Source organism: Sturnus vulgaris, chromosome 2, assembly GCF_052056855.1.
Source record: "Sturnus vulgaris isolate bStuVul1 chromosome 2, bStuVul1.hap1, whole genome shotgun sequence".
NCBI classification, from domain to species: Eukaryota; Metazoa; Chordata; class Aves; order Passeriformes; family Sturnidae; genus Sturnus; species Sturnus vulgaris.
In genome coordinates this window covers 34,471,560-34,492,856 of record NC_142244.1, presented here as the reverse complement: position 1 = coordinate 34,492,856, position 21,297 = coordinate 34,471,560, and the positions used below count along the sequence as shown (strand labels likewise).

General features: G+C 40.8%; 1 protein-coding gene across 1 annotated transcript in view; it reads left to right on the top strand.

The window, feature by feature from the left end:
• PAK1 (p21 (RAC1) activated kinase 1) overlaps positions 1-21,297 on the top strand; it is a 97,751-nt gene that overhangs the window by 1,000 nt on the left and 75,454 nt on the right. The gene's annotated exons all lie outside the window — the stretch shown is intronic.

The following is a 21,297-nucleotide window of genomic DNA, read 5'->3' as shown; positions in this document are numbered from 1 at the left end:
ATGAAGTCCAACCTGTGACCGAACACCACCATGTCAATAGATCATGGCACTGAGTGCCACATCCAGTCTTTCCTTAAACACCTCCAGGAAGAGTGACTCCACCACCTCCCTGGGCAGATCTTTCCAATATCTAATTATCCCTTCTGTGAAGAAATTCTTCCTAATATCCAGCCTAAATCTCCCTTGACGCAGCTAAAGCCTATGCCCTCTCATCCTCTCACTTGTTACCTGGAAGAAGAGGTCGACCCGCGCCTGGCCACAGCCTCCTTCCAGGGAGCTGTTCAGAGATAAAACCTGAACCTCCTCCAGGCTAGGCACCTCCAACGCCTCCAGCCACTCCTCATAAGATTTGTTCACCGACTCTAAGTTACACAGTTTTCTTATTAATTAGTACTCTATCTTCTATTGGTTAATGATTCTCTTCTCATGCTGATTAGTCTGCATGTTCAGTGTTCATCTTTTTTGAGTCGGTGGTGTTTTTGGGTTGGGATGCATGAGCTGGTGGTCGGGATCTCACCCTGCCAGAATTACCTTTTACCCAGTTGTAGCTGATTCAGCACAGTTGCTGAGTTGTCTTTATTAGTTTCTTTCTTATCTTGTGAGTTCTGCCAAATGTCCTTGTGGCCTGTAAATTCTGCATTGTGTCCACTATCAGTGGTGCATCCTTCTTCCCAAGCTCCCTCTAGGTCTGAGGTCATGGAAACACGTTGAACTCTAAACCTTTACAAGGCAATTCTACTGACAATTAATTTGTGACACCACTTAGAGCTGCTCTGTTTCATGAATAAGACCTCCATTCTTGTTGATCAGGCTTGAAATATACAAAGATCAAACATTAGAGAACATCCTTTCTTAAGAAAATTTTTTACATTTACCACATTTTATAACCAGAAGGGTTTCTTTCCTGTGTTTTTGGGAACCTGGTGGGGCAAAACGCAGGTGTGCAGATTGATTCAGCTTCTTCCTCCCACTTGCTTGCTGGGAGTGTTTGACAGAGTGCCCGGAGGAAGCAGGTGGTGATTCTCGGACTTCTCCAGTGGAAGCAATGCTAAAAATAGGCATCAGCCTCATTCTCCTGAATGTGGTAACGTTGGCATTCATAGTAGGGCCCAAATAGCATCAGGCCATCCTGAAAAAATAGGCATGGGCTCCTTTAGGATAATTCTTTGGGCCTGGTAACTGAGAAGGGTGAGCCCAGAGCGAGGTAGTTGGGAAATGCTTCCTGTCCTATTAGGCTGGGGCTGAGGTTTCCTTCAGTCTCTCCCTGCAGTGCTATTTTGCAGTATTTGGAATGGGTTGTCCCTCTTGCCAGAGTGTTTTTCTGGTGGGAAAAGAAAAAATGCCCAAGTTCTGAGCACATGAATGGTTGTGTCATGCGTGATTTGGTATACTAATTTAGTTTTCACCCTAATAAAACAAAAATAAATGTGGTTTGTGGTGCTTTTCCTCCTCTCTGTCACTGACTGGCAATGTGTTTTTAGGGGTGTCCAGATACTGATTTTATGAACTCTACAGCTGAAGCGCTGCAGGCAGCAGTACCCACTGTGCTGCAGTTCAATGCACCTGCAAGGAGGAGCAAATGCTGAATGTTGTTCCAGAACTCCAATATCCAATAGTTTTGCCACAAGGTGGCATCAATGACAGTTTGTCAGACCTCGCAGGAATGACTTTTGCCCGATCAAGGTCCACACAGAATGTTTCTTGCAAGGAGGCAATATACAGATATAATATTACTTACAAGCAACAACAACAAGCTTTTAGTTGAAGGTCAACCTACCATAAAGATCCAAGTTGGAACATACAGAATTGTTTCTCTATAAGTGAGACACGTGACAAGCTCTTCCTCATTTCCAAAAACGTAGGACCATTGAGACCTCTGGGCTTAAGAAATTTGGGTATGAAAGGGTGTTGGGAGGGTGCCTTTGGCTTTGAGAAATAGGGTTGTTTTTAACAGGAGAGGGGGGAAAACAGCAGTTGAACAGTGGTGATATAAAGAGGGGAAAGGAGAAAATGACAGAGCAGTTCGTATTTGGCTTTTACTGTTTGTACAAGATTAGATGTCAAAAAACCTGAGTGAGCCAAGGCAGGAGACACGACTGTGTTAAGCCATTTCAAAAGTCTCAAAACACTACAATGAAAACTGCATTGAAACAACTGCTTTTCCCAGCAATGATGTTCTGTAGATGTAATGTGGAAGAAAAATCCCCAGCCTCTTTCAGAGCCTTGGACTGTAACTTGTGTGTATGACCAGTCGTGAATTTGTCATTTTAAAACAAACTGATAAGGTAGATGTTTGATGTAATATTACGGTCTCGAGGTGGATTACTGTTGTGTGGATTGGAATTGATTGCATCTTTCAGTTATCTGTACGACCAGCTGTGAATGTTTTACTTCCTGGTGTACATATAATCGTATTTTTTGACCACTAGAGGGTAGTGCTATTCCAAACAATTGCTTTTGGTGTGCTCCTATAGGAGCTTTATTTTGTGTTTTCCCACAAGGAGGTGAGAATAGTACATTTCCTATGTACAAGCTCAAGCCCTTAAATTTGTAATTTGTAAAAATGAGTGTTCAGGCCTGAGCGTCTCTTAAAATTCACTTTACAGCATATAGTTTTTTGGTACTGAATCAGTTAGGGTCATCAATTTCTTCTTCTTGGTGGCATTGGTGGCTGTCTCATTCCAGGTTGTCCTTGTGTATGCTCTCTCCTCCCTGAACAAGATTCCCTCATGCTCCTGCCTGCTGTATACCAGGACATATAATATATATATAATACATATAATTTCCCTTTTGTCACAGTCGTATTTGTCTCATTTTCTTTTCTTCTCATTTCAGAGTCCCTGAACATCTTTTTCTCTCATGTTCCCTTCCATGCAAATCAGTCTTTGTATTTTCCTTCCTATTTGTGTGTATTCCTACTTTCCTTCTTTGCCCAAACCCTTGTATTTCCTGCTTTTTCTGTATGCAGTTAACTGTTCTTAGCTGTGTGTATGGTTTCAGCTCCTTTCCTTCCTAAAATTCCCTCATCTACTTCCTTTTTCTATGGCAGTCTGAGTCATTTGGAGGGTATCAACATGCCAAGAATTCTTGGATGGGTTTTGCAGGGGTGAAATTGGGCATTATCATGCTGGAAAATGCTGGTGCTTCCATCCATATTAATGTTAATGAATAATTGCAGAGGAACTGAATCTATCCTTCAGGTAACAATATACCAGAGAATCTGTGTGCCCTGTTTTTTCTGTTGTGGTTCAGTTGGTTTCTCCCAAAATTAGTCGATTTCCACTGACATTTAAAGTTGCATTGGAAATACAGAAAGTAAAAGTAGTCGTAGTGCCTCCAAACAGAAAATCCTTGTTGAGCAGGCCCTGGCAAGCTCAGGCACAGCTTTTCTTTGCAAGTGGCTGTGAACGTTTGGGACATTTCCTCTTTCTGGCTACATTTCACAGCAGTTGGATGCCAGAGCCAGGATTTGCACCAGAGGGCAGCCAGAAGCTGCGGTGAGCAATGAGAGATCCTGGTGCATGAGCAGTAGGGAAGAGTGGGGGATCACAGCAGCAGGGGAATTGCTCAGTACACAGGAGTCTGAGCTCTTAGACAATACACCCAGGAGCCTTTGATTTCAAGACAAGAAATGCCACTGCCTGTGAGGGCTCTTGCCACGAGGACCCAATGAGGGCATTGGCTCAGATCAAAGTGTGGAAATTGTACAGACTGTCTAAAGCTCTGCTGATACCAGCAAATTAAACAGTGTCAGGGATGTTCCTGAGCACCAAACTCAGCTGTTTCTAATGATTCTCATAATCCTTACATGGTTTTAGCTTGGCCAATGAGCAGGATCCCAAAATATTCCAGGGTGTGGGTTAGGGGATACATCCTGCTGTTATGAATAGGCAGACTGTGCTTTCACTGACTTTTTGAGGCTTTCATAGACTGGACATTGGATGTCCTGTGCCAGCTGGCCTCAGGGGCAGAGACTGGTCCCAGACTTGTTTCATTTACTAATGTGAGTGTAATCACAGTGACTAGGCCTGGCCACTGGACTGAAAATCTGTTTTTGCAAACCCCGTTTGGTTTAGATACCAAGAACTGAAGGGAGGTTGCTTCCATTTGTTCCTCTACTCTGCCTCCAAAGGTTACTGTCTCATACAAAAGGGCCAGAATGTTTATTTGCTCTTCACTTATAACTGGCCACCTTGCACCTCTAGCACTGAGTTAGGCTACTGATTTTTGTTTTCTGATCATTCTGTTGGCTTTGATGGGAAGGACTTTTTTTTTCTGTAAGTGTAACAAGCAACGTTATTTTATGAATCATGGACGAAGGAAATCTCTAAACCACCTGATGTTCATAACCTCTGAGGACCTTGAACTTGGCTTTCTTGAACTTCATGAAGTTTGTAAGGGCCCACTAAATTCACTCTAATCAAAAAGGATAAAACTTTAAAAAGCTGAAGGCAGAGAAGAAGCTTCCCATTTTTTAGAGGCTCTTGCTTTTTTTCTAGGCCATTTCTCATTTTTTGTTTGGTCCCCCCCCCACCCTTCTGGATTATGTAATACAAAATAATCCTTAGCTTTGCCTTTCTTAAATGTTGCTGTTAGCTGCCATAGCCCATTCATGATAGTAAAGTGACACTTGCTAACAAAAATTGCACAGTGTGCAGTCCTTCATCTTTTGTTCATCGTGTTGCTTTCCATCTGTTTGAAGCTTGTTCCAGAATCGAGCTGCTTGCCTTGAAACATCGTTCTATATTGAACAGGGAGTCCATGAAGTGAATGCTTGTTGTCTCAATATATCTGCTACACCCAACTTTCAAAATAATTTTTAAGTTGCTTATGAATAAACTTTACTTGATTATATGAGGTAACCTAGAACTAAATTCTAAGAACTGTAAATGCTGAAAAACCAGTAGAAGGCCCTGAACTATAACGACTCATTTTCAAGTGAGTTTAGGACTATAATCTCCAAAAAAACCAACTGAAATCTCACTTTCTGTTTAATATGCATAGTGTCATAGATCAACAAAAATTATTATTGCTTTGTCTTCTTTTTACCTGTGATTGTTTCCAGGAAAAATAAATGTTTAAGTGCAAAACACAATATTCTGCTGAACTTGTAAATAAAGATACATTATTGAATTCTGCTTGCTCTCACTAATACTTAGCTTTCTCTCTATGAAGTACCATGAAACAAACCCAACAAATAAATTACCACTGTGATTTCGGGTAGCTCCAATGAATATTTTAGCACAAATACAGTTTTTAGGGATTGCACTGTCTCATGTAGTGCTGCAATATATTTAGTCTTTGTGTTTTGCAAGGCTGGGTTAGAGACTTGGAATCCAGCAGTCTTTTTAGCACGCTGTCTTTACACTCTTAGGAAACTTTTCAGCCTGGTTCACACTCAGTTTTGTCTTTCTCATGTATTTGAATTGTGAGTGGCATTCACTGTACCGTGTGAGCAGGAGGGCTTGTGCTAATAGTGCTCCCTTTTGCACTTGTTACCAAAGCATCTTGGATTTAGGGTTGGATTGCAGGTAAACTGTGTATTCAAGTGTAGATTGTCTCTCTGTGTGATGTTGGTGCACACCTGCCAAATGTCCTTCTGAACCAGTAATCAGACATCACATTCCCTTGATATATATGAAAGCATTTATCAAAAAAGGTGCCAGAAATTTCCCAGTGGGAAAGAAGTGACTTCTTTTGTTCTCCCTCTCTCAGTTGTTACTGATAATGACTCACGTGTTGCTTACAGCCTCAAAAGGACAATAGCAGTAGTTTAGAAAGCAAAAGGGAGCTCTGCTTTTCTTTATGAACAGGTGATGAAAGATTTTGAGAGAAGGAGGCAGCCCATCTTGGAAGGATTTGAATCAGACAGCTGCAGCAGCAAGCTTGACCAAAGGTGAATGGAGAACCAGATATAAAGGGAATGATCACAACTTTTAGTTGGCTCTGATGTTGTCTGCCTCTGGTGCCAAAGGAAAGACTGTGGAACTGTGGAAAAGGAGCATGACTGATTTATGCCTGTTTTTATGTTTGCACCTTCACCTTGGGCTGTACCATGCCCACGTCCATTGTGGTTTCCTTCAGAGAGAGCATTTTGTAAGCTTGTCTTTGCTGGAATTCCTGTTGATAAGGTACATTTGTTCATTGTCTGTTCCTGATGCCAGGAAGCTGAAGCGAAGGAGAACTTCAGTGTCAGGTAGGAAGATCATTTCGAATGAGTGGCTCCCTGTAGCAGAAGTTTATGTTTCTGGAGTTGTTGCTTCTGTCATTGCATGGACATAATGGCTTTTAAAGTTTAATAAGATTAAAACTTTATTAACACAACTGTGTTTCTTTCAATTCACTCAAGCAGATACAGTGTTGTTTTCTATGGGGAATTATTTTGTTTGCTTATATTTTACATTTCAATCCATGTACTTTTTTGCAGTGTAAGAAGTGTTGAGTGGTTGATTCCTTCCATAAAGAAATCATAATTCATTTGTGAGAGATGAGGTAATCTGGTAGCAAAGCATGCATGCTAGTCAAGAGAGATGCAGTCTAATCCTTATTGCATAACCATGTGTTGTGGACTTGTTTTGAATCCAGCTCAGCCTGTCTACTTGTCAACTGTCAGTGTCAACACTTGGGTGTATGGATCATCACTGCCAAGTGGCATGCAGTCACATCCCAGACGGGATCTCTAACCCTCATGTAAAACAATTAATTAGAAATAACAATGATATTGGAATATTGCATGAGCATTAAAAGGTGTGTTTCACTGTACTATTACAAGATGCAGTAAAACATTGCTCATTTTACTGGGCGGTAAATCAACAGATTGTTAAATGCCTTGTCTGAGATGACAGGAAGGCTGTGGATTATGTGGAGCCTCTTGACTCCTAGGTTTTAACCCTGATCACATAATCAAAGTACTGCAACCCTTGACAGATACTCCTTCCAGCCCCTTCAAGTTATTGGTAAACCTAAAAACTGTGACACCTGAAAGCACAACAGAGTTCCTGTGTGTAAGGTGCACAGTCTGTGCTCAGGGGACTGGCTATGATTTTGTTGGGTTTTCTTTATCTTCAGCTGCTCCTACTCGGGTGTTCTGGGCCTAAAAAGTGAGCAGTGGGTTTGCTATTTGCTGTGGACATGCTGGGCCCAATCTGAATCAACTGAAGCTTTGAAAGTTTTCAGGAGAGTGAGATGAGGGCACTGAGTATCAAGACTCTTTTTCCTCCATAAGATGTTAGACATCATATTTCAAGACAGATAATAAGAGGTAACTTGAGGGATAACATTGAGTCACCAGATCTTAGAAACAAGTACTGTGTCAAGCCCACCCCTTCTCAGTTATTCTGTCTTTCTATGAGTTTTAACCTGTTGAAGAGTGCCTCATTGAAATCTCTCAAGCCTGAACTTCCATGTCACCTTTAAAAAAAAGATTGTTTAGGGTCAAATTCAGCATAACCACAGACAACTGCTAATTTTCTGTAATGCCACTGGTTTCCCAGAATTGAAGTTTTTGTTATAAACACCCATCTTCTCCCACCTTCTTTGATTTCTAGCCTGCAGGATTTCCAAAAGCAATTCAGTATGTGACTGAAATGAGTTTTCAGAATTCTTTGGAAAAAATAGTCCTGAGAAACAGGAACAGATGCCTTTCTTCTCAGCGGGTAATATTTCTGAACTTAACAAATGAAATAGTTTCATTTTAGTTACCATATTATTGAGGAATTAGATTGAAGTGCCATCACAATTTCCCAGTCCACCTAGGGGCCAAGTAACCATGAAAAATGACACTTTTAAAGTTTATAGAAAAAGTAACAACTGTGCTTACTGCTTAGATAACCACTTAGATCTAATAAAGAGAAATGTGTTTATAGGCATGTCAAGAGAACAGTGATACAATACAAACAAAAATTCATAAAAGCAATAAATTAACGATATTTTCAGGGCTAATTTTCAGGCAAGAGGAAATTTAAATGCTGATTAAATTTAGCAATGACATAAAATTGGAAGACAAAATCAAAATGAAGAAGAACTGGAACATCATATAGGAAGTCTGCATAACCTTGAGGACTGGAGTAATAAAAGTCATGTGGTCATGTACTGGGGGCTAAGGAAAAAGCTGATAGAAGAGAGGAGATTTGCAGAAAGAGTAGAAGTAAAACATCTGGATTCAGTTGCCAGCTACCAGTGTACTGTGGACCGCTGTAAGATGTGCTTAAATGAAGGCAAATGAAATCTTGAAATGTCTCTTTTTGCTGTTTCAGAATACAAGGAAGAAGATAAAGCTTCACAGAGAGATGACCTGTTCAATGTAAAAAGCAATATTGACACAAGAACAAATGGAAAGATGTGTGACATGTGAAGTGACGATCATTGCTAAGCCAGAAACCAAACACATTTATTTTCAGCTTTGATTCTCATGCTTCTAGTAGCAGAGAACAAAAATTGATGATTCAAGGATTTCTTTCCAGTCATGTTATCAGTTATATTCCAAGAATCACAGCTGAGAAATGTGCAGGCTCATTTACTGTCAGTACTACTTCTTGCTAAAATTCAGCAACCTCTAAGAAACCTGGGAAGTAATCTTAAAGAAAAACCAAAGTCAAGTTATCAATTACATCAGGGTTCATTAGGCTGTGCCAGAGCACCACTGACCCTGCATAGTTTGTCTAAACAATAAATATAACAGGAAGAGGTGTTTTAATTAAGCTGAGGATCAAACAGAGGGTTTCAGTAGTGCAATGTCTCTGCCGATCTGCTCTCAGCACAATCTTCAGCCCAGTCTCTGAAAAGGGAAATTGAACCCAAATAGGACAAGGAAAAACTGACTTGCATATAAGAGAAAAACTGAAACTGAAGGTCAGGAAAGTGAGAAAGACACATGTTTACTTTCGGAAGTAAATGTACCTTAAAAAAGCAGAGCCTGCGCCTTTTTTTAATGGACTACAGCTTAAAAGAAATCTTGGTTATGTAGGATTCTGCATAATTTGCATGTTTGCAAATGTGCTCACTGCAGACCAATTCCATAATCTCCAACTGGTAAACCACCAATAACAAGGATAATAAATGCTTAAGATTTCAAGACACAGACTTATAATGAACCAGGGAACTAGACTGGGTAATATCCCATGGAAATTGAATCCTACTGGTTCTAATGAAAAGGAAGTATGGAGAAAAAAAAAGAAAGGTAGCCTCTTGTATGCTAAAGGATGCAATGCATTTAAAACATAATTGAAACATTCAAAACATAATAACTAGCTGTATGGATCTCATTGAGTGAAGCATTTAATAAGAATGTGTGAAAACCTAATTCCCTCAGTGTTTACAATCTCAGATAAATCTAATGAACTGATGTTAAGAGTCAGTAGACCATAACTTTGCAAATTTCTTCAGAAATGTGACTGATATCTTACCAGGGTAATCACAGCTCATACGGACCCCACAAAAAAACCCAAAACATAACTTGCAAAAAAATAATCAATTTCCTTTAATTACTTGCAACGGGGCCTTTATTTGAGACTACCTATTTAGTTTTAATTAACTCTGATGTTTTTCAGCCAGAGGTCTGTTTTGGGCTGACTCATCCCTCCCTCCCCCTGAAATTTCAGCCAGAGATATTTAGTCATTTCCCAGTATGAAAAGAGAAGAATAAGTTGTTTCTCAATGTTAAAATATATTTGAAAGCCAGATGCTTTTGTAGTGTGGGTTTTTTTGTGATTTGTTTGATTTTGGTTTTTTTTTGTTTGTTTGGCAAGAGGCTGGGCTATGTGTCAGGTCTGCAGTTCTTGTGCCTGTGAAAATTGACCTAAATTTGGCCAAGTCAGGAGCCTTTAAAAAAGAATCTCACTTCTCATGTTCTGGGGAGTTGTGCTGAACTTCAACAGTAAAATAAAGCAGTGGGTGGGAGAATGACAGAGGCTGGATGAGATGATGGGAGAGAGGGGACATAAACAGGAAACTAGAAATGGCCTTATGAAGGTGTTGAATTAGCTGTGGGGGAGTAGACAAAGATTTACCTAAACAGTTTGATGTGCGTGGGGACAAATATATTGGACAAACAAAACAGAAATGACAGGATGTATGGGAAGTGAGAAACTGAGACTGAGCAAGAGATGTTCCCTATAGGACTGGAGAGATTAACTCCTCCATCTTCTATGATATTATAAAAATAAGAAAGAAATGCTGAGGTTCTATCATGATGAAAATCATGGAAAACTATAGAATAAAGTGATATTTTCCCTCTTCAGGTTTGGCCAGCTTACAGTGAATATGACTGTGGAACACGCAAGAAATTAGGGGCAAAAAGGAATTGAGCTGCTGTTGCTTTAAAAGGTGGATTATTGCCATATCTATGAGATATCTAAATTATGGTTTTGTAAGTTCATTGTGGTAAGCTCTGTATTTCCAAAGGAAACTCAGCTTACTTAAGGCTTAGATTGCATAAACTTGGTGCATAAAGACAAATGACATCAATCTCCTGTTGAGTGAGTGTTCTTTTTGTGAACCAAATGAGGAAGCTGGGACCTGTGGAAAAACAGCACCAACTCAGGTAATGAAAATCCACTATAAGGAATATATGCAAAGGGCAATAATTAAGGTGGTGCAGCTGGCATTCACTATGGCATTTTGCAGCCTTCAAATGCTTAGATTTGCTAATTTCGTGAGTGTTCTTTCAGCCTCCTTTTTGTGCCTTTAATTAACATTGTGTATTGTTTGTATAGAGGTAGAGGCTGGAAGCCCTAGGCAAGGATTCTAAGGCTTTGCAGTCACAACACGGAATGTCTGTCAGAAGTCCAGATTTTTCAGTTACTACTGACTTGGACTACATTTGAAAAACTGAGATGTATGAGCTTTGGCTGGGAGCACGAATTGCAGTGTGTAGTCCCTGATTTGTCTACTTAGATTGCGTGCTTTTTCTAACTGGAGACGTGTTCTCTTTGCACAATCTCTGTTGTCCTTTGTTACCACCTTGGAACTCTAAATTCCATGCTGATAAAGATGGTTAGTAATAATTTGTAATATAAAACCTTTTAAAATCCTTAGGCCTCACTGCTGCATGTCAGAGCTCCCCAGCTGGATGTTGCAGGCTGAGTGCTGTTAAAAAACAATAGAGATTGTTTGGTTTTGGGGTTTTTTTGTAAGTGCTTGTGTTTTTGAAGATGTCCATTCTTCTCCTTCCCACAGAGCTCAAAGTGATTTGGGCATGCAGTAATGACTGTGAAAGTTTCTGGCTTCTGTGCATTTCTTACAGTATTAGATAAGCTGCTTGGTTTTGTGACATATGAACCAGGTAAAACTGTCTTCCCTAAAAATGCTTCAGTGAGTGTCACTCCTTGCCTCAGGCAGGCAGGTGGTCAGGGAACAGTCTGTCTGTCTTGTTCTTCACCCAGCAGTCCCCTCTGACTGAGCTGTGGGAGTTGGGCTTTCTCAGGTCAGGGAACTTGTCTGAGGAGCTCAGTCTCTGTAGATGCCAGCCATCATTCTGCTCCAGCTTTCTTCAGGTCTCCTGGTGCAGATCTTGGGAGTCATGCATCCTTTGGCAGCTGTGTCTTACCCTTCTTTAAACTCATTTGGTATGTTTAATACAGGGAGGTTGTGTGATACACTTTAATTTCTGCAGCATCCTAGAAGCCTAGATAAAAGATTTTGTGAAAAGAAGAAATAGATAACAGTAGGCTAAACGTGTTGTGATTTGATTGCATGGAAGTCTGTAGACTTACATCTGGAAGGACTCTGGTCTAATGTGCGTGGCAAACTTGTGACTGACAGGAGAATTTGGTTCAGATTGCAGGCATGTGGATGAACTGCAGTATTAAAACTTTCCATTTCAATTGGAATAACAAGAAAAGTCATCTCACGTGCTCAGACAAACTCAGGTTTCATCAGCTGCCTTCTTTTAATCCGCAGTAAGTACCAGTGATCACACTTTAAATCATTACTGTGTTAGACAGGGGAGAAGTGCTGGTGTAGATGTTCCTAATGACGTCCCTCTCTGCCACAGAAGGTGACACCACAGCAAACAAAAATAGTGGGCATAGCTAACAAAACAGTTCCCTTGCAATCCAAGTGTAAATAACACTTTGACATTATGACTTCATTGCTATATAATGCTTTCTTTAGAATTGCACTGCAAGCAAAAAGACAAATTACTTTAAAGAAAACCCAGATCTCTGTGGAGCAGAGGTCTCAAGCATGCTATTTCTTCGTTGGCCATCCTGCAGAGCACCCAGCAAACTGCAGCTTAGCCCATAAGCCTCTCAGGAGAACTAATCTGGCCTTGATGGAAGCAGAGGCTTTACAACAAATCTGGAGAATTTAGAAACAATGGAGATCAGGTAAGAAGTAAAAGGAGTTAACCAAAATAGATAATATCACAACAAGAGTGTGTTTATTAGGTGAAATAACTGATTTTTGACAAGGAAAATGGGGTCTCTTGGGACTTCAGTGAAGTAATTGGTGTGTTGCCACAAAGAAAACTGAGCTACACAGGTGAAAGTGAGGATTAGGGCAAGTAGGGTGTCATAAACAGGTGAGGTCAAAGTTCCCTACTTATCTGGGGTTTTGCATCCCATGAGCCCCCTAAACTGGTTGTTTTGTGCCATGTTGTCTATGTTAAACTAAGAGGTCATTAAAGAAAGACTCATGGAAAATATGCAGGTAAATAATAAAAGGGGCAAACCCCACTCTGCTTTTGCTAAGCTCTGTCTGGGTTGACAACTAGCAGCTGTCAGGGTGTTGTCACTGCATGTGTGTAGGCTGTGCATGGGGTTTTTATGGCTTATTTAGATATACAAAATTGTCTATTACTGTGTGCTTGACATGGTCTGCTTGTAAGTCCTGGGCAAGTGCGAATTCTGCTCTGCATGCTGTCTGTAAAGCTACAACAGATCTTTTTTTCTAGTATTTTATAAAGTAGACTGAGACTTAATTAACTGGTTTTGGACATAAAAGCGAAATCTCTCATTCCTTACACCATGAAAAGCAATAATTTCACCCTGAATACCTTCAAATAATTGTGCTATAACAAAAACCAACAAAACCCAACAAAACAAACCTAGAAGGTTGAAGAGGGGGAACGCTCTGGAAGTAGAGAACTTCCTACATAGGTTTTGTGGATTTGGGTTGCTTGCTGAGATGATTTATTTTTTAAAAGCACTTAAGGTAATGCATTTCAGTTTATTTTCCCTTACTAAGTGAGCCATGTAAGCTGCTGTTTTTGTGATCTTCTCAGTCTTCACATTACCTTCAGGAAAAAATATAGGCACTGGAAATCACTGATTGGAATTTGTTTAATAATAGCAACCTGCTTACTTCTATTTCATGTTTCAACACAAATCTTCAGTTCTACGTTTACTGATTAAGCCTAAGGACCATCTGCTGAAGAAAATTTAGCTCCTGTGGTAGGAAGGAACCACATGCAATTCCTACCTAGGCTAACAAAAGCTTAAGTGGACTTACTAGTGGTTTGAATATTGTAGCATATAAGCTAAAGATAATTGTTTTTTAATAGCTCTAATTTGTGTATGTGCAGAACATGTACATGGTGCAGAACGAAACAGAGGTGATGAACTCTTGTTATCCTACTCCCTGGCATAACAAAAATGACTATCAAGCATACTGAGCAGAGGCCACTCAGCTTATTAGGTTATTTTCCTGGGTACATTTTCAGTGCCTGTTTGTTACAGAGATTAGTCATGCAATATTGGATGCTTTTCCTCCATATCTACAATAGGATGTGCTGCTCCCAGTGGAAATAAATAAATGAGCACAGTAACTCCTGCTTTTTGCAGTACCAATGGGTGGTTTGGATGTGTATGTGTGTCATGCTGGAGCTGTGAGTCCAGGCTTGGCAAATTATTACCAGATCATTTAGGCTGGAAATTATTACTCATAAGTAGTGCTATGGTGGTGCCTATAAGCCATGGCCTTGCCATTGTGGGTACTGATAAAAACATCAGATGGAAGCCTTGATCTTGTTCTGTATAAGACGTGGTCTGGGCATGATTTTCGTGTATGGGCATTTAAAGGGATTTTAATGACTGTACAGGCTAGGCTGGGTACATGTTTTGTCTGCTTAGTTTTTAAAACTGAAATGCATCAGCCAAAGATTGTGGCATCCCTGGTGACTGTGCAGATTATACACAGGCTAAGAGCAGATAGCTGTTTCCTGTCTTTTTCTGTTCATGAAGAAAGACAACACAATGAAAAATTAGGATGATTAATAAAACAAGCATTTCCAACATACCAATTGCTTCTTTGTGGCTGAGCATGATGGCACCATCCTTAAATTTTATTATGGAGGCTGCAGTGCTATTCTTATGGATTTTGTTTTCTTCTTGTCAAAGGAATGCATGGGAGAAAGCATTCCTATGCTTGAGGGAGTTCCAGCCTGATGAATAGCAGATGATACCTGGTGATACCTGGTACTCCATTGCTCCAGATACACCTTTATGCCCTGCCCCAAGGGCATTCAGTGAAGCTGGAGATGCTGCAGCTCCTAGAAAGAAACTTCTTTGGTCCATTTGGACAAGAAAATGTGAGCACCATCCTACAGATATAATCTTTCTGTGAATGTAACTTATTGAATTTGTTTATTTTGGTAGTGTTTTCTGGCAGAAATATCTAAGGCTCAAAATACTAATTCTGAAGCATTGTTCTATTGGAATTTAGGTGTATAGGTTCAAAAGCATTGTCTTTCAAAATCACCAGCCCAAGTGATTTCTTTCTGGCTGGCAAAGTTTTTTGCTTTCTGAATTTTCCTTGGCAAGCAGTCCAGCTCTTGTGCTGCTCTTAATTCTACCCGTGATCCTCAGAGTAGGCATTCCTTTGTCTGCATCCACTGAGGATTGTGACCTGGAAGCTGTGCCCCCTGCCTCACAGGGGACAGCACTCACCTGAACACACATCTCAGCACTCACAGTCACATCAGGAAACCAGTAAATAAATAACCACAACGTTGCAGTTAAGTAGTCAAGATAGCTTGGACCAAGACTAGATGTCCCTTTTACTTGGGGTGTCTTCGAACCCTTATGTTCCTTCTTTTCAGCATAGTAATTTCTAAATAGTTTGTTGCACTGTGACAAAATTACTGTAGCAATTTTTCTTGTGATTATTCCCTTGGGCACTTTAATGCTTTTTCACAATTCTACTTCCATCTTTGCTTGGGGCACTGCTGGGTACACTCTGGTCAGTATTGCTGTGGCAGTTTAAGATGTGGCTGCTTGTTCTGCCCCTCTGGTGTGGGGTGCTGCTTCATCTCAGAGCTGTCAGAAGGAACAGATGCTGAGGCTTCTACCTGACAACAGAACCAAACTAGTGTATAGTTATAAAGATGTATTTGAATTAAGACACTTGATTTTGGAGAGAAGTGGGCAAAATGCAGGCACACGTTTTCTTCTGCTGACTTTGGTGGAGGGGTGAGTGCACCCTCAGCAAGTCTGCTGATGACACAAGGATTTGTGGTGCAGCTGATGTGTCTGGAGGATGGGATGGCATCCAGAGGGACCTGGACAAGCTCGAGAAGTGGGAGCTTCATGAGGTTAAGAAAGGCCAAGTGCAAGATGCTTCATGTGATTTGGGACAACTCCTGCTATCAATACACACTGGAGAATGGATTGATTGAAGCCCTGAGAAAAGGACTTGGAAGTGCTGGTGGATGAGAGGCTGGAAGTGACCCGGCATTGTGCACTCACAGCCCAACCGTGTCCTGAGCTGTGTCCAAAGCAGTGCAGGCAGCAGGGTGAGGGAGGGGACTCTGCCACTCTGCTCTTGTGAAACCCCACCTGGAGGATTGAATCCAGCTTTGGGGTCCTCAGCATGGAGAGGACATGGATCTGACTAGTGCTGCAAAAATTATCAGGAGGCTGGAGCACGTCTGCTGTGGAGACAGGCTGAGAGAGTTGGGGTTGTTCAGCCTGGAGGCGAGAAGGCTCTGGGAAGACCTTCCAGTCTCCAGTGCCTAAAGGGGCTATAAGAGGACTAGGGAGGGAGTTTTGACAAGGGCATGAAGTCAGAGGACAAGAGAAAATGGCTGTAAACTGAAAGAGGGTACATTTAGATTAGATACCAGGAAGAAATTCTTCCCTGTGGAGGTGGTGAGGCACCATGACACATTGCCCAGGAAGCTGTGGCTGCTGCATCCCTGGAAGTGTTCAAAGCAGGTTGGACAGGGCTTTGAGCTACTTGGTCTAGTAGAAGGTGTCCCTACTCATGGTAGTGGGGCTGGAACAAGATAAGCTTTAAGGTTACTTCCAGCTCAAATCCTTCTATGATTCTATGGGAGCTCCAGCCTGAGGTAGCAGCTAACAGCTGCAGAAAAGAAACATCCTAAATGGATGCAGCTGTTGCTAAGTGACTGAGCCAAATATAGCATTTTAGTTTAGCATTTTAATTTAGCAAATTTCACACATTAATATAGCATACAGGTGCTAATTTATTACATTAGCTATAAATATGTTTATATTCTTTTTTCTTCACTTTGCATTTGTGACTGGCAGTAATGGGAGGAAATAAATTGAAAATTAATTTGTCTGGTTTCACTATTTCTTCTTAGCTGATCCTGTGGTATGGTTTGCATCTTGCCTTCTGATTGCTTAATTGCAGCTTGCGCTTGAGAAAACCATGTAATACTTGAATTGCAAGCTAGCCTCAGTTGGAAGCACATGACATAATTTTTTGGGAAACCAATCAGGAAGCATTCAAATCTTCCTTGGTGACGTGCCTCCTTTAGTTGTACAGCTTGCTTCCTTCTGGATGGCAGACATCAGCGTTAAGTTTAGCCTGGCACTGTCAAAGTGCTTACTTGGCATTTCATCACCAGAGCGAGCACTGCTGGGTTTGTGATGCTGCTCCTCTGCCAATGTCAAATGGATTTAGGCACAGCAGCCCTCACGTGTTCATGCTGAAACCTGGTCGGCTCTCAAACAGCGTGTTAAAACAAGAGCCAACAGTTTGATGCATAGCTGAGAACTCAGAGGCTGATACAGATACCTTGCAACTGGATACCCATGAGAGTTAAAGAGCTGAACTGAAAGAGATTAAGCAGCTCTTTGTACATTCTCCTCTGTGAAGTGTAAAGAACTGAGAGCTTCATTGTTTTGTAACCACTTATAAACTAAAGGGAAAAAAGAATTACTTCAGCATGGGCTTCTTGAATATGGTTTTATGGAAAGTGCTCTTCCCAGAAATCTAGCCATACAGGCAAAATAAGAAATCCTCAATACACAGATTTCACAACAGAGCATTGTCCATCCTGAAGCTTAAATGTTCCCAAACCCGGTTTCCCTCTAGCAAGTAGCTTTGCCCTCCTGTTTCCAACACAGTCTGCATTCATCAGCAGTTGACTCACTTTCTGCACTGATTTTTGAAAGCTATTTACCCCGGATGTCTAGGCTCTTTTTCTCTAGAGAGCCATTTGCACCTTCATCTCTGTGTGTGATAAAGGCCACTGTCAGCAGAGAAATCCTTTTCAGTATCACAGTTTCCTGCAGGGCTGCTCTCTGGGAACGCAAAGCCTGTGGACAGAGGCTGCCAATTGCAAATGGCAATATTAAATGTTTCTTCCCTATAGTTCACCTGCTGAAGATTAGTTCTCTGTATGACTGCAGGCCCAGGTCCCTTCCACAAGGTTTATATTTGCTGCAATTGGAAGCTTTCAGAGGCAGCTTAAAGGATTGATTTAGTCTGAGAGCAGAAATGGGAAGTAGGAACTCCTGAATTCAGAAAGCATTATTGCAGTAGTTTTGCTGTAGAGCCTGAGGCTATGGATTGAGTTCTTACCTCATTTCCCCCATCTGAGATACAGGTCCTACGATGGTTTGGTGATTAATTTATGCTGATGAAGTTAATTACTTGGTAAGTATGTAATAATTTGATAAGAATCTCTGCATATTCCAGAAAATATGTCAAAAAAGAAAGGCAAAATAGCCATCCCTAAAACTGTTAATTAACAAACTGAGACAAGATGGTGAGATTCAGGATAGAAACCTCATCAGAGATATTATGGCAATTATAGCCAGTGTAACTTGACATTCATCTGCTTGCAGAGATAACTTTACAGGAATATAAAGTTAGAGCTTGGTAAGTTCCTGAAATCTCAGTTTTATCCTGGCAGTTTTGCAAGACCTATGTGGTATGCTGAGGCAGCCAGTGAGAAAGATTAGGGGTTTGTATGTTGTTATTTAGCAGTTCCTGCAGGTATTTACAAGGAATCAATAGGAAAGGATTATGCAATAAAATAATTTATTAAGATTTCCTGTGTCCTGCAGAACAATCTGTGACTCATCAGTGATTTGGACAGCACTGAGATGTACATCATATCAAAGGAATTCTGCAGGGCCAGCTCTCTTGGCAGGCTTGTTGTGATCTATATCTCTAGTGTAACTCTGGTTATGGTGTGACCAACCAGTATAATTAAATTATTAGTGTCACTGTCCTCAGCCAAATTGCCCCTGAGCTTGTGTAGCTCCCTCTATTGGGTTAACTATTAAAGTCGCTCTCTACCCTGCAAAATGGATGTTCAATGTCTCCAGCTTTTTGATGAGTTAATTGCTTGAATTATCTTACTGTTTCTATGATATTTTGTCTGCTCCAGGTCAGTTCAGATTATGTTGCTGAAGACCTTTAATTTGTACTTTAATAAAATTTTACTGCACTGATGTTTGAAGCTGCCATAACATCTCTCAAATTCAATGCAGTTTTTCCAAAACATTTGAAGTCAGCTACTCTAAAATCTTTCTGTTATGATCCACTTAGGTCCTCTTGGACACAATGTAAAAAGGTAGAAATAAACGACAGAGGTTTCGCATTTTCAAAGCTTGCTTGTGAAACATCCGAAATGCCCGGAGACACCATGTCTGTCAGTGCTCTGCAGTTTTTGGTTGCTATTCATGTAACTCAGTGAGGCAGAAGTGCAGAGATAAGGGAAAGAACAGGGGAAGATTTCTCTCTGCAGTTTATTCTCCAGGGTTTTATTCAGTCCAGTTTTAAATGGCTCAAGCTACTGAAGTGATTCAAGCTATGACATTTTGGCAGGCTGTGAAACTAAATCTGGCAGAGGTGCTGTGACTGAAGGGCTGGTTTTGTACTCTGAAATGTGTGGCAAATCTTTCACTGGCTTCAGTTAAAACGGGATCAGGTCTTCAGAGTCATTCACTTTGAATAAGCTCAGCAAAACTAGCAAAAGAATCTACTTTTGTGGTGCCATTACACTGTTACAATCCCTCAGCCTCACCTTCCTCTGTTTACAGTGTCCTCCCATGCAACTAAGACTTTCTGCACAGAAAAATGAGCTGCTTTTGTTAGGTTTTGAGTAATAAATAGCCCTGGATTAGTAGTCTCTGTCTGATGTCTCATTCAGACTGTCTGTTGCATTACCTAGCTCTAGCTACGTTTTTAAGTCCTGATACTGGAAGTGAAAACTCTCCAGAGGCATTCTTTAAAAAGTCAATGAAGAGAGGAAAAGCTAATTGATTTTAAAATTATTTTTATAATTATTTTCCTTGTATGGTAGCCCATTAAACTTGGGGAGTCCCTAATGAAAGGTCAGTTTAGCTCACTTTTCTTTTTCCACATTTTCAGAGTTGTGTTCCCTTGACATTATGCTTTCTTTTTTATTTCTCCCTACTTATAGGTAAAATATTTTTTTTGAAAATAACATAGTTCAGAATAATTTGCATTGATTTAACTTTCTGTAGTGTTATTTTTGTTTTCTTACTGGTTCAGCAGGAGTTGCTAAGCCCAATAAATGTGTAAATCTATTTCTACTGTGTTCTTCCACATACTCACAGAGGAGGATTTTTCTCATCATAGGTCCACAGTAAACCACAATAAAATGAATGGAAAAGTGATTCTGAGTGTCTGTTATAAAACCATTGTAACTCTGTAAGCTGAATCTTGGAAGGAAAACCTGTCATAGAAAACCTTGTCTGTTGGGAAACCCATTCTAGGTAGCAAATTTACATTTTGGGCAGTATTGAGGTTTGGGGGTATTTTTTAATATCTTTATATTGAGGAAAGAAAACTAGAGTCATGGTTCTGAGGCAGTGAAGAGAACCAGCTCACGCCTGAGTCCAGGACTGTCACAAAAGCAGTTCTAAGAAGGCTGTGCCATGCAATATCACAGGCCAGGTCCTTGTACTGGAGGCTGAAAAATAGCCAGGAGGCATAGATTGTTCTGTGATTTCTGCAGGCATTTTGTCCCTTGGGAGACAGGCTCTCATGTGCTCGAGATGTTTGCCTGTCTGCTGTTACTGTGCTCCTTTCCACACTTCCTTCACTGGCAGCAATTCCTTCATGCTCCAAAGGCCCAAGTGAATGAGCAGTACTTATGACCTCCCCCTTCCCTCCCCTCCCTCTCAGCAGTGCCCCTCTTGCTCTCCCTGGGTGCCTCATTCTTTGTCTGCTGCTGCCTGTGTTTTGTAAAGCAGAGCTGCTGCCATGATTCTTCACTACAAGAGTGGTGAAGCACTGGAATGGGATGCCCAGAGAAGCTGTGGATGCCCCATCCCTTGGAAGTGTTCAAGGGCAGGCTGGATGGGGCTCTGAGCAACCTGGTCTAGGGGAAGGTGTCCCTGCCCATGGCAGAGGAGTTGGGACAAAATGGTCTTTGAGGTCCCTTCCCACCCTAACCATTCTAGGATAATTTCCAGTCAAGATGGGACATGGATCCCTAAAAGAGCATCCTTGCCTTAAGTTGGCTGGTGACATCAGGGAGGAAAGGGACTTTCAAAGCAAGGTGAATGATTAAATGAGGCTGGGAGGTAGAGGGAAGGGGAAAGGAGAGGAAGTAGGAATGAGTAGATGTTTCTTGATACAGCTGGAGAAGAAGAGGGGCAGTTAGGGATAGGGGTTTTTTAGACTGCAGGCAGAGGGAAATTTGATGTAGGGAACCATAGCTGATTGCAGTTGAAAGATTGAAAGATTAAATTCTGAACCAAATTCCTGTTTTTGGAGCACATCAGTACTGTTTTTAATATCTGAAAACAAGCTCTTCTGTTATGGCACTCATCTCCACAGATTCTTGCACAATGTAGGGTTTATATAAATTTTATATAAATGGTCAGCCTGTGGTGTGAATTCTTATAGCTCCAGTGACTAACCCAATGTGTTTGAAATTTATACCTCCACACACAAAAAAGAGCTTACAGCATTTAAATATGTTTTTTACCTAAGATTACCAGTGCCTAGTAATATTTTTCCAAAACCCAAACTATTTAGATCATTAAGAGAACATACAAAACCTAAGCCAAAATCGGGATTCTGTACAGCTCCAAAGAAACTCACAGTGCAGAGTAAAACTCCCCCCTT